General features: G+C 39.2%; 1 long non-coding RNA gene across 1 annotated transcript; it reads right to left on the bottom strand.

Annotated features, from left to right (window-relative positions):
- Positions 1-8,711: 8,711 nt before the first annotated feature.
- Positions 8,712-14,742, bottom strand: LOC130438211 (uncharacterized). The gene is made up of 3 exons (XR_008909285.1): positions 14,557-14,742; positions 10,776-10,833; positions 8,712-10,100 (listed from the first exon to the last, which is right to left on the bottom strand). It is a non-coding gene; the product is annotated as an uncharacterized LOC130438211 (long non-coding RNA).
- Between the last annotated feature and the right edge of the window lie 324 nt (positions 14,743-15,066).

Below are 15,066 nucleotides of genomic sequence, written 5' to 3'. Positions count from 1 at the left end.
TTTTAACTTTTCTGTTTTTCCTGTTTGCCCCTGTAAAGCTGCTTTGAAACAATACACATTGTGAAAAGCGCTATATAAATAAACTTGAATTGAATTAAACCTTATTACCCATGCATTGTTTTCTTTTTGATCATCTTTTCATTTAATTTTCAAACAAGGGTCTTTTAAAAAAATACTCTGTTTGATTTAATAACACCAACTATAGAAACTAAAGAATTTCAGAACATAACTATGAAACAATGTTATTGACAGACTTTCATATTTTGAAATTCACTTTTCTCTTCTTTCAGAAAGAAAACAACACTACGGACACCATTTACTATATCAAACACAGCTTCTACAGTACAAATGGCTTCTTTACATGTTAAAGACACCTGTTTGGAGTTACACAACATTCTTTCAAATATTTAAATGTGGTACAAATACTAATGTAACACATGGAATAAAATCACTGCTCCCACTTCACAAGGAGAAATGAAACCAACAAAGCAGTTGTTCCCTCAAGAGAAACACTGGAGATATTTCAGGTAAATTGGGAAATAGCTGAATGAACAGGATGAAAAGAGGAAAAGGTATGTACACATACATATATATATGTATATATATATATATATGTTTAAATAACAGGTAAATTAATGATGTTACTAAGAGGACAAGGGCATTGTTCCCTACAAAAATCCAGGTTGAGAAAATAGTTGAAGCAAAATAAAACAATAAAATTTACTAAACATGGTCTAACAGATAGTTTATGCTCAGGCATTAGGGATTTAACTGAAGATGCTAAAATCTTGTTTTGGTGTATTTTGGATTTGTTTAGTTACACCAATTTAGACAGTTACATTTGTGTTAATTTAAATAGATTAGTATTACTACTACTACTACTAGTAAGTCTTTTTATGTGTATAAGAGTAATCTTACTCTATATATATATAAAAAAATCAAGCTGATCGTGCAAAGAAAACGAATCTGTAATATCTAAAAAGTCCACACGATGTCCTCCTAATGCAGAAAGTGAGGCCTGATTCTGCGATTTTTACAGTTGAGGTTTCATTTCAATGATACTTTATAATTCTTCGGCTTTATGTCTTGACTAGTTTAGATGGTAGAACATTTTCTTTTAATGCTAGAAATTAGAGTAAAAAACTGAATATTTTTGTGTGTTAAGTTTTCGATTTTGTACCTTCGAACATTGTGTAAGTTTTTATAAAGCTTTTTAAGTGTCTAAGGAAATGCAGTTCATTTATCCTTAAATGACTGCTGATGACGTTTAATGTGATGTAAATAACTTAGCTTTTTACATATCATTAACATAATGACCCACGTTTTCTTTCAGTCCATCTATGACATTGTTTCAGTAATAAAGAACCACTATTATTAATATTTCATTAATATTTTGTTTATATAACCAAAAGTCCTTGTGTCTCTAAACTTATGAGACACGTCCAAATATGAGCCATTCCATCACTTTTTAGAGTTTTTGCTCTCACGCAAACAAGTTACTCTCTGTGTGCAGGACTTCCTAAAACTTGCTTGACTAGCACAGACATCCAATAAAAAAAATCCCTCTCACTTTCTTTCCCTCTCTATGTTTCCCTCATTCCCACACTGGTTCTTTTTTAACAGTTTCTGTGCCTGGATGAGGCGTGGTGAGTTTAGGGGCTGCGGCATCCGTAGCTGCTTTCACAGACACCTGCAGATCGGACAAAGACTGAGGGTGCCAACGCTGAAGACAGATTGATGCTTTGTGCCCGGTGATGGCAGGAGAGTGAGGATAAGTTGCACACGTGTGTGTGTGTGTTGGTGGAAGGGGCTGGGATAAGGGATTTATTGGGGTGTGGGGTGGGGGAGTTGCAGAGGTTGTCACTTTAGTCTGTGTGAGTCCAAGCTTTAGAGGCCTCGGCGAGATGGACAGCTTTTGTGGGTTGCATGGATGCACAATAGTGGCACTCTAATGGGCGGTAAAGCTAGAGAAGGCTTTGGCCCGGGACTAAGGGGAGCTCGGTGGCTAGAGGGGGAGATCTAAGGCCGGGGGGTAGGGGCTGTTTTACAGCTTCCCTTAGAAGGGACTAATTCATGGGCATTGAGTCCGTCATTCGTTATTCATTGAATGCTGCCAGTGCAGGAATGCAGTGGCATCAATTAGAATGTGTTAGATAGCAAGGCGAAGAAGAAAAACCCTGCTCTCTCTTTTGCTCGCAGGACAACACAGGCCCACTATAGGAGGTGTCAGAACCACAAAGCCTTTTTGTGATTCTCTCTCCATTACATTACCAGCGCAATATGTAAGGTGGGGATTCTTTTGATTCAAATTAAGTGGAAAAAACACTAAATCCTATTTATATTCAGCAAGGATAATGGTGTTATACTCTATAAAGGTCTTTAACTACTTATCTGTGGCTTAAAATCACCCTGGCTCCCTTTCTCTCGTTCGGTCTCTCTCGCTTTCTGGCTCTGCGCATTATATTTATTCAGCGGCGGTGCGTCCGGGACGGACTGTTAAACAGAGTTGCTTGTAGCATTAACTGCCGCATCACTCTTAATTGTACATCAGTGGGTCAACGGTTTGTTGTGCTGTCGCCCTTTTTTAAAAAGAGGGTATGAATTAAAACAGACTCTTGTACGCTATTGTCAGTGGTGTGCTTGTGCTGGCACTTCAGATCCTGTGGGTCTTAAATAATGAGACCCTCTCTAACTTCCAGCATTTGAAAACAAAAGAGCGGAAAAGCTGGAGTGCTTTGATGATGGAACGTCTGGGTGATATAATTCCATTTTGTATTACAACTAGAGGGGCAACAGAACATCTACGTTTGAACCAATTAGGGCCCTGTGTCTTTTGGGGGGGCCTTGTGTCATTTGTGATGGCAAAACACAAACGCTTTTGATTCAGGTTTTAGAAAAAGCCATAAAACGTGTCGGAAACCTACTCGGTTAACTCTATGTGATGGATTTTAAAGCAAGTTTTTACATATTTTTTCTGGCATTCGCGAGCACGCAAAGTTTTTAGATGTGCTAGCAGGATGTTTAATCTTCAATGTGCTCAATTGCATCATCCACTTCCTCATCATTCCCCAAACAGAATGATCCAGCTGGCACGTACGCGCAAATGGATTTCGGGGATTTTTATTCTCCTCAGACTTAATATGAACTAACTAGGAAGAACCTCTCATAGCAAGGTGTTTGCTTGAATATGAGCAATTATGCTTCATTTGGAGCCAAATGAAGGGAATTTGCATCCACTGAAAGGAGCGCTAGTCTTAACTGTGCAGAAAGTGCAGTAAATTGGTGCAAACTGAGCAACATGCAGACATGCATCTTCAGTATAATTGTATAATTGTGGAATGACTTTAAATGCAGCCTTCCAATTAAACTTGCTTCTTCGGTGAGGCGACGGCAAAGGCACCGAGCCGTGATGGAAATGTGAGAATTGCCATATTGTAAAAAATTGCTTCCTTCAAGGAGCGTCATTTGCACCAAAATGGGAGATCTGGAATATGGGCAGATGTCTTCACACATGCGGTGGAGTGAATTGGTGAAGTGAGGTCGTGGCTGGCATTCGGTAAGAGAGGGAGAGAACTTCCTGCCTTTTTTGGCTCGAAACACACATGAATAACTTCCGACAGGAAAATGAAACAAATATGTGCGTCAGTAATATCAAATGTAATCTAATTCGATTGGATTCCAGCTTTCTTTAGGTTCACCTTTACATCAGTGCAAAAAAAGAAAGAATATAGCTGTCATTCGTGAAAGCTGAGAGCGCTGTCTACAATGACAAATGAGCAAATGAGAGTGTGAGGGAATGAGAGTTTGTGCAGTGCCAGTGGACGGGAGCGTACAATGGTCTGACTGCGGCTGTCTGCAGGGATCCAAACAGCCAGGCCTCTGTCTGGATTAAACCCTGCTTCAGACAAAGGGGGGCTCAAGTAAACGGTTCATGAATGCTGATTAATTGATGCCATTTTTCTGCAGTGTGCCATGGAGATTTAGTTGGTTAGGTGGTGCTTCGACTGGGAGTGGGGAGGAGGGCGGTTTACTGGCAAGTGGGTAAAATAAGCCATTTCTTCTTTTTAGTGATATAACTTGTGCAAAAGTATCGCCTAAAACTGTGGAACGTATAGCTTAATAACTTTATTAAAGTTTATTATAGTTTTCTTTTTACTTTTGGTCCTCACTGGTCTCCAGTTTAAGCCCCAGCTGGTTAAGGTAACAAGGTTCACCATGGAGGGTTCCCACGCTGGGGGTAGGTGGGCACAGGTGTCCAAGAACGACGTGAGGGTGGCCCAGAGCCCGAGGGGCGAAGCGCTGGCCCGTGGCCCGCCTCAATGTGGGGCTCCCAGGGGCCGTCTCAATAGGCTGGGTTCCACTTGATGGCGAGAGAAAGGACCGTTTCAGCCACTGCCCAGCAGGAAGGATCTGCTTGTGGAAGACCTCTTTCAGGAGCCTCTGTTTGTCTGAAGGCTGTCACAGCAGATGAGTACTCAGCAAACAGCGTGAACAAGGATTTGAACCAGAAAACCAACAGAGCCTTGACAATATTGTGATTGGGGCTTGTCTTCTTAGAGGGGGCTGAATGGCCAATCGAGAGCAGGAACAAGTGTGCATTCAGGACGGGACGCGGAATCCTCATAGTCGCCTTTCAGGACGGGGCGAGAAATCATGGCAGGAAACAGAGGACTGTGTGTACTGAGGAGAGTCAAAATCCAACTGGATGTCTGATCAACAAAGAATCAAGCTAAGCCTAGATGATCCTCTGTGAGCTTCTGTAGAGTGTGTCATAGCTACCGTTTACCCATATGGCCATATGTGAACGGAGATTATTTCGCGACCGCTCACTTTAAAGACACGCCAAGTTACTCTTCAATGCTATTCAATGAAAAACACATTATTATTGTGAAGCAATGTTTAAATATATATCAGAGAAAATCATAAAAGCCATCAAAGCTGAATTCAAATATTGTAAGCACAGTTTTTCTCTTCGAATAACCAAGTTGAACCATACGGTATCACCCTGTCCCGTGTGCAGGAGTTCACAGCTAACAGGCGTGGGAAGCTTAGTTTCACTCTATGGCACTTCCTTAAACAACCCTCAGCCCAGCAGTCGTGACCTCTCTCCAGCCAGGTTAATTCTGACACCTAAATCCCATGTGAACTAGCCCAGCGCTGGTTTCTGGACCCGGGCTGCTCTCACACCTGCACGCTGTCACCTGGCTTGCGTTCAGGCGAGTAGAGGAATTCCAGGTGCTTGGCCTCTTGTCATTACATGCAGCTTAAGGATGCTGTTTTGCAGAAGCAAGATTAAGGGTTAGGGTTTCTCTTAATGAACCCAAGGTATTAGATTGTCAAAGGAATGATATCGCATTTCTTTAGAGGATGTATAATTTCTGTGTTTGGGAAATGCTGAATTACAATGGATTCAAAGGATTTGTTTAAACACGCAATTTGCTATCTCGAAAAGCCAAGCGAATATATCCTGACAAACTGTGTCCAGAGAGATTCTCATGTCATCATTAGCGTTTTCAGGCGGATTCAGAGCCAATGCACAAAATCAGCTGATTGTTGTCGGCTATTTGAAAAATCATAACAGGCTTATTGACTGATTTATTCGCTTGATGACAGTCAGAGAGAGTGACAAAGAGGAATGTTGTCTGCAGGCACAGTTCCGCTAAGTTTGAGGGGTGCTGAAGAGGGATGGTTGTGATGGAATGGGCAGGGACGGGTTGTGACTCCTCCATTGAGTGTGTAGGGCCACGCTGAATTGGGCTGATTTGCCTGTGAATAGAGCCTTTCCATTATTCTTGTTAGGGAGCTGTCAAATCCAATAGAGAAAGTGAAAACCTCCTTTTATCAACCTTTTCCAAGTGAAACAGAACAGGCAATCAATAACTGAATTCAAATCGGGGGAAAGTCAAGCAGAACGATATGGTGAGGTTAAAAAAGGGGGGCATTAGTCAAATTGGTGATGAAAAAGAAAGCTAATAAGTGATGTCATTTCGGTTGAAATCTGATGATTGGAATAGCAGGAACTGTATTGTTATAGAATACAAATTTAGCACATGAAATACTAGATTTTTTTAAACACATTTTATTGCATATTCCTGGATTTTTATCTTGTAGACATGCACCAAAAATCTAAGGAGTCATCTCATGTCATTTAACTATAAGCAATTTGTATTAAATTCATAATTATATTAAATTACCATGTAAGATAAAATATTTAAAATTATAAACAATTTAGATTTAGAAAAAAGATAACCACTTCAATGTTCAATATTTTCTCTTGACCGCAGTAAAAATATAGTGTTTTCTTTAATAACAAAATAGAAAATTGTATATTATTGTTGAAAATGAATTATGGATTGCAGAAAGGTTTTGTTGACTGCATCGGATGAGGGGATCATTGCCTCAGAGACTAAAAAAGAATTGTGTAAAAACTCTGTAAAGTGAGCAAAATGCACAAACATCTCACGTTGATATAAGAATAACAAGTTAATCATGTGGTCCTTATCAAATACTTAAAAAATGAACACAATTAAGCACAAAATATATTTTTAAAGTCACATAGGACATAAATATTGTATGAAATCAATTAAACTGTGTTTAAAATAATTAGAAACATGTTTAATGATTACTCATTCATGTTTTCCCTGAAAACAGCATAATGGTTGTTTTATTTTTAAAGATTCAGTTAAAAAGGGAAATAAAATCATTACATTGCCTTTCAAATCTAGAGGGACTGAATATATCTGAAACATTCATCAACTAATTTTCACATGCTGTGGCTTCCAGTGTTTTTCCGCTGGATGGATAATATGAATCGCATCATTAAACTCCATCAATCAGTCTGGTAATTGATGTCTTAATTGATGGCGGGTTATACAGTTAATGGAGCACCTTCATTGTGGACTGTCATTGTTCACTCTGGTATGTACAATACCCAGCAAACGGGCACCGGGTTAGAGAACAGACACTAAACCAATACATGTGTTCCTTATTTATTCCAGAGAACAAGAATACAAGATCTGATTTTGGGATCCAGCAAAAAATACATTAATTTCATTACATGATGAAATTTTCTTTTGATATATTCTTTACTCATCTCAAGAAAATGTAAGTAAATATTATATTAATTGTTTTATTTTCTTTTTCCTTTTTATAAAAATTTTGCAAAGCATTGTTACTACAGACTGAAATGCATCTAAATGCAGTTTGAATATTGTTTAGATAATTCCGAACATGTTTAAATAAACACATTTAAATAAAACTATTAACTACTTACACATTTAATTATGAAAATACAAATTACACACAACACATGCACAAGCTATTCAATGACAAGGAAAATTTGTCTTTTTATTAGCTTTTTATTATAAAAATATAAAATGAAAAACAATTTATACAAAAAAATAATTTCCTTTTTTGCACAATTCAAACAGCCTATATTTTGATGGTTTAATTGAACCACTCTAAAATGTTCATTATTTGTAAAAAAAATGTCCAGTTCTCTTCATTAGTTATACATAATCTACTTCCATTGAAGGATATCTGAAAAATATTCTTCAGGATTTCCACTCTTAACATTCTCTGTTTTACTTCTCGTTTCCGCGGTGACTGAGCTCTGAATGGCTGTGACTGATGGAACTGTCACCCATCCGTCTTCTCTGTCCTGGCTGCAGATTAAAGCAGAAGGATGTATAAATCAGAGCGTTAATGAATAGCTCTACTCAGTGGAGGAGAGAGGCTTACCTATTTCTCTCTGCCCAATCGGTAGCTCTCACTAATCTCCTCCAGCCATGTTTTCTCCTGAAACTCTCCCTGAAGGCTATCAAACACTGTCTTTAGTGAGACAAGTTGTTAAACATCCTCCTAACTAAACTATTCTTTAAACACTTTGAGCGGCAGCAGGTATCAATGGGAGGAAAGGCTGGATCAACCGCACCGAGTATGTAATCCCGGAGTGAGATGATGGTGCTGGGGGCAGTTTGCTTAATTGGGTTACAGAATACTTTAATTATTTCACTTTCCCACATTCTTGCTCAGTGCACAGAGACAATGACAGCACGGTGAGAAACTACAGCCCGGGACCCTCGAGTGCAGCTGCGGGGTAATTATCATTACGAGCTTCTTGCATCTGTATACAAACAAGCCCACAGATGCTAACACTCCAAGACTGACGATACGGATAAGAGACAGCACAGACAACACATGTATTCATCTGTATGTGGATAACTGACATGCTTTGCTTTGCTTTGCTGTGAAATGCTATATGTTAATCTAAAACATACTTAAACAACTTATAATTATTATGTATTCATCTTTTATTAAAGGAATAGTTTACCCCAAATTGAAATTTACTCATCCTCATTTTATTTCAAACCTGTATAACTGTATTATTTCTTCTTCAGACCACACAAAAGAAGATATTTTGAAGAATGTTGGTAACTGAACAACGGCGGTACCCTTTGACTTGCATTGGTGTGTCCATACAATAGAAGAAAATGTGTATCGCTGTTGTTTGGTTACAAAGATTCTTCAAAATATGTTCTTTTTTGTTCTGGAGACGAAGGAAAGACACAAGTTTGAAATGATAAACGATGACAAAATTTGAGTTCACTTTAAATATGAAACTACGCAGAATATCGGCATTCACAAAGACCATTTAACCCTCAGTGCTAAACTGCGCTAATTTGCTGTTGGTGGACACATTTTTGTGATTCTATTCTAGTTCTATTCTGTGTTGAATTTATGATGCCAGAATTTTTTTTTTTTAATTAACTGTCCCTATAAGTCAATACACTTTCCCGGATATATCACAACTAAATTGAAATCTTGTTGTATTGTTCTGTAAACTGTATATGCAGGGTCTCCTTGCATTACAGATTCGTACGTAATTCTGGCATGACATTATCTGTTCAGTATAACTCATTGGTTACTGTGACAAATTTGTTGACCAATGATATCATTCGTTTTATAACCCAAGTCGCTTCTGTTAGCAAATATAGATAAGATTTGAGCAATGAAATCCATTAAATTGATGATCCCTAGACGGCACTATAGCGTGACCCTAGGTACATGTACTAAAAGAACACAAAGGTAATCAGCTCAACTGAACTGTAAAAGGAGCATTTTCAGACCAAAATTCCCTTTTTACCCAAATTTAGACCATAAAAGGTGGTGTGGGAAAGGGCAAGATGGCAGAGTGAAAGAGTGTGTGTGTCGAGAAAACAGGAGGTGTGAAAAATAGTGTGTGATCAGTAATGTGTGTGAGAGAGGATGTAGTGTGGGAGAGGGGGCTGCCCTGGCTGTCACAACTCGGGACCACAGTGGCCCAGCGGGAGCCCTGGCTCTGCTCCCATGATGCTCTGTTGCCGTGGTTGAGCCCTGGAATGTGCCGGCACACAATGGAAGAGCAGGCCTGAGAAGGCCCTCCATCCTGATAACCACATTAAAGGCCCACCAACATCTGTTGAGGCACAGGAGAATGGTCCTATCTCTGGGCTTTAACCCCCGACGGCACTAATCATTAACCCCCGGCCCTGAGAAGAAGCCCAATAACAGCACCTTATTTGTCAGGCCCCCTGCCAAGGGACTAACATTGTACAGCAAACAGCGTGAGAAGTGGAGAAACTGGACGATTATTCTTAGAGGTCTAAAGTGACAATACTTCATGCTCATCCTTTAATGACATCATATGGTTTCTGATGTATTCAGAGCATCGGCAAGGCACTGATTCGGGACGGGAGGGGTTCCCAGTGCTAATGATCCAAAAAACATACTTTGTGATACTTAAGAGCATTTTGAAATAAAAGGGAGAAATCATAAACACATACATTGAATATAGTTCACGCCATATGTTAGTCACCAAAGGAATCAGCTGTGTGATGTTTAAACTGAACGATCGTGCTTTCAATTTAATGAGTACGTAATTGTCAATGTGCAGGTGCTCAGCATCCTCGCCCACAGAAAGACAGGATATCAGCCAGAAAACAGGTGTCCCGTCACAAGAAAACTTCTCACACTCCAGGATCCTCATCTGCCTTCAAGGGCCTTTACGGTCGCTTCGCTTCCACAGGTTTCAAAGCCCTGCCAATTTCACCAGCATGAACCTGCAAACAAAGCAGAGGAGCGAGAGGTGGGGGCGACGCAAACAAGAGTGATGCAGAGGAGAGGTGAGTGTCTTTCTCTCCGCCGTTTCATACGCGGTTCTCTCTGAGATTGCGAGCGGCGGGGGGTACCCCTAATGCACGGACTCCTCAAGTGCCTCCGCACAAGTAAACCCATTCACCAGTAGCTCATTACACGGGCAATTAAGTGTTGTGGGGGAGGGGCGCGTAGGCCCGAAACGGGGGCCGCCAGCCGCCGGGAGGAGCGCCTCTCCACCCCTTTTCCCCCGGCCCACTCTGCCCAGCGTCTTCACCTGGGCAGGCCAGGGGACACCTGCCTCTCCTAATGAAGATCCATGGCCTCATTTCCATTTCTGGAGTCGTATCAGAGTCGGCGGCACACAAAACCGCGCCTGTGTGCTCAGGTCCGGAGAGGCGGATAGAATGACATGGCTAAGTGCACTTGCAGAGCAGGGGCAGCTGTGGGGCCTGAAAATGGGTTTTCCGAGGTTTCAAGTGGGGTGCTGCGTTGGCTACGACACTGCTTTCCTGCTTATTGGAGGGTGCTTCAGGTTCCGACGGGCCACAATGGCTGCCGTGCGCTACCTTTGCTCTTTGGTTATAATGAGCGTCTGCAGAATAGTCTGCGAAGGGAAAGTGCTCACAAACAATTCTCACCTCTGTCCAATTCAGGTCTTCTTACTCAAAATCTTGAAATCGTGTCCTGCAGCATCATCTGTAAATACATGAGAAACGTTCACATGTTCACAGGGATACCAGAAATAGTTGTCAAACCATTTAAGATTTCCAAGAATAGATTTATTTTTGCACGTTATTTTTCCAAGTCTTGGATTCCAAAAACATTGAACAATTCCACAGGTATTGCCCTGGAAAAAAACATTCAGTTCATTGAACACATATTTTTTTTAACATGAAATGTAATCACTTATATACAACAGCACAATAGAATCATACAATTATTATTTTATGGGGGGGGGGGGGCTTAAACACATAACAAACTCCACTTCTAAATCTCCAAGATTAATAAAACACAAGTCTTTCTCTTTACTGAACATAACTGGAAATTGAACAAAACCGGAACATAACTGGAAATCCTCTGTCCAGTTTCAGCAATTCTATTTTAAAATAAATCAATGTGTTCAATTGTTTAAATAAAGTAAATTGGACAAGGAGTACAATTCCCTTTTTCAAGTTTGTTTTGACACACTGCCCAACAATTATATACATTTATATAAATAAAAATGATTGCATAAATGCAACAAATAATAATAAATATAATTAATTTGCAGTTTTTAACTTGAAGTTTGAAACCACATACAAAAATACTTTTAATTTATACTTTCTTAGCCTTTTATATATCGATGTATGGCATATTACATTACAATTTTTTTTTTATATTTTTAAACCTGTTGATTGAGCATGTTTGCATCAGTATATATTTTTATGTCTGTTTGTATTTCATTTTGTACTTAAACTGTTTGAAGAAGCTCTCTCTTATGGTTTAGCCATTTTTGGATGTATGCAGCCTTACTCAGTGAGTAACTATCTGGTACTTCCTGCTAGCACCATACATAACATCTTGCTTACATCACTGAAGCATTCAAATTGAATTGGCTCAACTCAGATTAATTACATTCAACTGAAATTAAATAAAAGAAGTTGATGAACTTAAACTGGGTGAATTATGCGGACAAGTAATTCTTAATTTCGAATAAATCAATTCAATTGTGTGAAATGGGTGTCATTATAAAATCCAACAACAAGTTAATCCAACAACAAATCTTTTTGACTGTGGAAAAAATGAAGAGACCATTTTAAAATTAGTTTTAGTCTTTCTGAATTTATCATTCATAGGTATATATGTTTAGGTAAAATGATCGTTTTTGTTTAATTTACATCTAAATAAAAATAGTTTCTATTCGCAAAAATGGAGAAACAGGTTAAAATAACAGCAAAGATCCTATGTATTTTTTCAGACCTCAAATAAAATGCTGATTAAATGAAAATTTTAAACAGTCTCTTAATTTTTTACACGGCCGTTTATGTAAAATGCCCACATATTTTTTAGATCAGTCATTTAATCATTACATCAGTAAACTGGACCATGTCCAGGCATTGTACAACAAACACATTAAACAAAGGCTAATCACTGTTTGCTTATTTATGTCACCCTTTATTTTCGAGGCAGTTAAAGGTTTAGCTTGTAGTTTGTTGCACACTCCTCGCTGATAGCTCCATTCAACAGTACAGCGTGTCTCTCAATTAAACTGTGGGATCCTCCCTTGTTAACATGTTCAGGCCCACTGCCTTCTCTCAGCACCTGAGGGCAAGCGGAGCACCCAGAGCTCAGGTAATGGAGGAAGAGGAAGGGCAGCTGAGTGAAAATAAACAAGCTCGCTCTCTATCCGACCGTTGTTCCTCACCTGCCCTACTCTGTTTCAGACTCTTGACATCGACCGCATGGGAGGTCAGTGGGTGTGGTTTCCTTGGCTGTCTAGTTACGGCAATGCTGTCTGAGGAGATAGCGTCATATTGATGATAGTACTAGTTGGCTTGCATTCTTGTGGGGGTTTTGACACGTGAACGGTTGTAAAACCCTTCATTGAACATGAAATATCTATATTACACAACAGAAATTCCAGCCCTGAAAACACTATTTTTAAAATAGATGACGTGTTATATACATAGGATACATGGGATCAGTCACATAGTTTGTAAGTGTGCGTATATAGGTGTGATTTGTGCCCAAGGCTTGATAACACAATGAGTTTGTGTGTGTGTGTGTTTCCAGGCAGCAGACCTGACTTCCCCAGCTCTCTTTCTCCACTCACCTGTGACCGAGCACTTCCCCTGCTCGGCTCTTATCAGCCCATAGAGGAAATACCTGCCACAGGTAAACAGGACCTTGTGACCCCCCAGACTTTACACTCATACTCAAGCAGACAAGATGTTGTTCTTTCTGCCCTGCCATGAGGCCCCCAACCTGCCCAAACCATCCCCCATTAAAATTTTATCTTATCTAAATATCAACAGGTGTAAGGCAAGAGGCTGCTTATCATGATAGATTTCAGTATGCGCAAAGTTGATCAACAGTGCCTCAACACTAATGCATTTCTAACTGCTTGCAGTGATACTGGTAGCACTCTGAAATGACAAGTTGTTGTTTATACCTGCATCTCAAACTCCTTTGTTTTTAAGATTATGTATTTTGTCAAATGTTTAAGAACTTTTGTAAAGTTTTTTATGTGTATTATAAATAGAACACAGTCAGCACTAATGTTTAGAGGAATAGTTGACCACAATGTTTTTTTCACTTCATAAGTCATTAACATAAGAATAATCTCCATCCAGACTCGGGTACTATGTGCATATTGTGATGGTAGTGAGAACAACATTCAACTCAATGAGCCAAATATGTGAAGTCTTAAAGGGACAGTTTACAAAAAAAAGAAAATTCTGTTCCTATACAATAGGAGAAATTACTTTGTAAAGTTATTTGTTCTGTTGTACACAAAATAAAATATTTTGAAGAATGGAAAGCAGACAGTTCAGAAGCACTTTAGACTACAATTCCTACATTGGTAGTCGATGGTGAACAGAGCTAACTGTTGCATTTTTCCAAATATCTCTCTGTTTTCATCAGAACAAAAAATCCCACAGATTTGGAACAACTCGAGGATGAGTAAATGGTAAAAGAATTTTTGGTGAACTGTTTCTAAAAAATTAACAATTAAACAATAGCATGTGCACTAAATATATTTAAAGGAATTTCTAAAGCATGTTTCCTCAGTTTTGAAGACTGTGTTGGTGGTGTTTCCAGAAGGGGAAGTGCCCCTCTGGGACCAGTGACCCGATGGAGGGAGCACATTCTCATAGGTTCCTACCTTATTCAAAATCCACCACACACAAATACTGCTGCACACACACACGTTGGGTGTTCATTTACATTAAATAATATGACAGGCGCTTTTATGTAAAGCAACTTACAAGTAGGAGAGCATATAAACATTTTGTCAACACCCTAAACAGTACCATAAGTTTACAAGGCCATGCTATAGGAGGATTAAAGTACAAGACAGTTATTGGTTAGTCAAATAAATGCAGAACGGGTATGTTTTGAGCTGTTGTTTGAAAGTTGTAAAGGATGCTGCAGTTCGGCTGGAGGCTGGCAGTTCATTCCACCACAAGGGAACTGCATAGTCATGTTTTATGAAACTGTCCAGATGTAATGATTTTTATACTGTACAAACCTTATATTATATCCCCTAACACTCACCCTACCCTCAAACCAAACCATTAAAGAAAACTTTCAGGGTTTTTACATTTTAAACTAAATTTTGTTTGGTTTATAAGCTGTTTTTCCCAACGGGACCAAAAAAGTGCCCAAAAGGACACTGAAGACACATAGGGTCGCTGGTACTCTTTCACTCTCTCTTACCTCCTGGCCGGTCTTGCTCTTTCCTTCAGATGCAACCATGTCACCTGAGCCACATGCACAAATACTTCCTTTATTGATGGATGCGATTTCCCACATTGACGCTGATGGGCAATGAGTGTCTCCCCTCCCACCTCCTGTTAAAACACAGTGATTGATAAAGGAAACAATCAGATCTCAGGATACTGACATGTTCAAATAATCTCACATTTCAAACGTCTTGAATCAGAACATTGGACACTTAAGTAACAAATCTTAAAATTGTATGAATGTGCTTGTTTCATTCTTTGCTATTTTTTGTATTTTATCAAATCGATAACCATAAAGTAGAGGCGAAAACTATTCAATACATTTATCGTTTTCGGTCACACTTTATTTTAAGGTCCAATTCTCAATAATAATTAATCATTAACTATGACTTTTGCCTCAGTAAGCTACTCAATTGTTGCTTATTAATAGTTAGTGAGGTTGTTGTTGGTTTAGGTGTTAGGTAGGATTAGGGAAGTAGACATA

This window comes from Triplophysa dalaica, chromosome 16 (genome assembly GCF_015846415.1).
Source record: "Triplophysa dalaica isolate WHDGS20190420 chromosome 16, ASM1584641v1, whole genome shotgun sequence".
Classification (NCBI taxonomy): Eukaryota; Metazoa; Chordata; class Actinopteri; order Cypriniformes; family Nemacheilidae; genus Triplophysa; species Triplophysa dalaica.
This window is presented reverse-complemented; position numbering and strand designations above follow the sequence as displayed.